Source organism: Camelina sativa, chromosome 3 (assembly GCF_000633955.1).
Source record: "Camelina sativa cultivar DH55 chromosome 3, Cs, whole genome shotgun sequence".
Taxonomy (NCBI): domain Eukaryota; kingdom Viridiplantae; phylum Streptophyta; class Magnoliopsida; order Brassicales; family Brassicaceae; genus Camelina; species Camelina sativa.
The window spans coordinates 9,622,326-9,624,956 of record NC_025687.1 but is presented as its reverse complement, the minus strand read 5'-3'; positions in this window follow the sequence as shown (position 1 = coordinate 9,624,956).

The window sequence follows — 2,631 nt, the reverse complement described above, 5'->3', positions numbered from 1 at the left end:
CGAGTGACCGAAAGGGGCAGTTACACTATATATGGAGCTGTTAAGTCGTTTTCTTCAAGATCAAAGCCATGCATATATGTCTTCTTGGCAGAGAAAAAAGGATAAAAGCTATATAAAAATGAAATCTCAACCTCCCAAACGATGACCTAATGGTACACGAAATCTGTTGGCCAAACGTTTGTTAAAAAAAGATAATACTTTTGTTCTTGGACTGGTTTTACTTTTATTACCAAGTTACTGAATTATATTACGTTTTCTTCTCGCAACTGCATTACTATATCATATACTGACTCGTCAAAAAAGTCATATTCAAATTTGGCAAATGCTTTAGTATATTTCTAATAATTAAATATATTTGTTATGAGAATAATAACATAGCTTTTTTGCAATACATGATCGGACTTTGGTTGGTAAGTAGTTACATTTTTTTTTTTTTTGAAAATTTGTGAATTTTCATTGAAGAAGAAGTATTATAGTAACTACAATAAAAAGATACAATAGATAGGCCTTGCCAAAAAAATAAATTCAAGGGCTATCATGGATGGAATTAGTTTAGATTAAGCTTTTATTACAAAAACTTTAACCAGTCGCCAAGGAGGTGTTTGAAAAGCTTCATGTGACTCCTTGCTAGGATAGCATCTCTGATTCCTCTATCTACTGACATGAACAGAGCATCCAGGGGAGTTGTGATGTTGTTGTGTGTAAGCGTTGATTCCTTTCTCTCCAGACGCTGTATATAACTACCTGTGCTACTAGTCTCTTGAGTGTGATGTCAGAGGTAGCATCAGGTCAGTAGAAGCTTTCTACAAGTTTGATGCAAAGATCTTTCTACAAGTTTCAGCCTCTCTTTTTTTTTGACATATATTAATTAATTTCTCATCTTTTATAAAGAAAAAAAAAAAGAATCATTAAATTATTTTCTTCATTGTTTTCACCCCTTACGTGATCCATTGTATATAATTAAACTGTCGGCTAATTGATTTTAATTTTATTTTATTTTATGTTCTCCCTTTTTGTTAGAACACGGAAACTTGTATGAAAGCGTTTTCTATAGAAATAAAAATGAAACAACCTTCTCATTCTTTTACTTTATGTTTACTTTTGTTGTTCGTTAATTATATACTTGCTTTCTCGACAAAGAAACAATGCCAAAACAAAAGGGGGTCGAATCAAAATCACAAACAGTATACTGTTTAGAAACCTTCCCTAGATTTTCTTTAGTGTTTGACCAAAAAGTGATAAATGGATAATCTATTTACTGTGATAAGACACTGTTCGATTTTGGAAATGTTTGATAACCGTAATCATACTACTCTACATCTTCTTTAATTAGGAAGACTAAAACAGGTTTAAAAGTTGGATTAATCAATACAACACCTTACTGATAAGACGGACACATAATGCATATGGACGATTAAAATATGAAACAGTAGAATCCAACTATCTTCTATATGAAGGGGATCAAAATTGAATCAGATACTTTTCACACTATAGATTCTTTGATCCAACAGTTTGAGCCGTCTGCAAGTGAAAAATCATAACAACAAATTAATTGTAGATAATTTACACATAAAGGTTTTTTTTTCCTTTGATATAAAAAAAATAAATAAAAATAGATGGATTGATGAATTGGAAAGCACTGAGAATTCAATTAACTTATTACGTAGTATAAGATTAAATAATGGAAAGAGTTGATAATAATATAAAGAGAGGGACGAGTGTGGTTTCCACACGAATAGCACCACATTTACTATCATCATCACTTGTTGCGCACACACACACACATACGTAGACATATACGTACGTATGCATACGTAGTCGCCTACGTATATGTACGCCAGCTCGTTGTTAAAAGTCTCTGGACTGGAATATCGAATTTATGTAACTCATATATATATCATATGAGTGGCAACTTCTCGTTAATTTTTTTTTCTATGATTCAACTGACTACATGCAAATAATGGATAGGATCCGAAATAATTACAATTACGCAATGGTCCATTGGAGACACTCACACTAGAGATTTTGAATTCTTTAACGGAGAGATCTTGAATTTTCTTTTCTGGTCTTGTTTATAGAGAGCGTTACAACAAAAAACAATCGCGTAACGAGCTTTTCTGGCCCATTTATCGCTGATCTTAGTGTTAGTAGACTACATAATTTTATTTTGTTTTGTTTGCTCATTAATTATTTTGTTTTGTCTGTAAACCGTGAACCGGTTTGGTCTTACAACCGTAAACTGGTTTGGTAAACAATATTAATTAGCGTTGTTGGTTCTCTCTGTTAGGTTGGAAGATGAATTGAAGATGATGACGCTGAAGAAGTTGAAAGAATTTGTTGGGGGAAGCAAAGTGAAATAATGTCAGATTCAGTGCTCAAAACTTGCGAAACTAAGGAAAAGCTCCACAACTCAGGTGAGGTCTTCAAGCTTAGTTGGAATCATAAAAGACTTTGCATACCAAATAGAAGAGAAAAAAAGAAAAAAGAAAAAAGAAAAAACGAGATTTCTTGTGACACACGTTGAGGATTGGCATTCATACGCAAAACTTGATCACTTTTAGCTCTAACGTGGGTGAACTTAAAAGTCACCATATATAGTTAGGAAAGATTAAGAAAATAAAATTATTATTT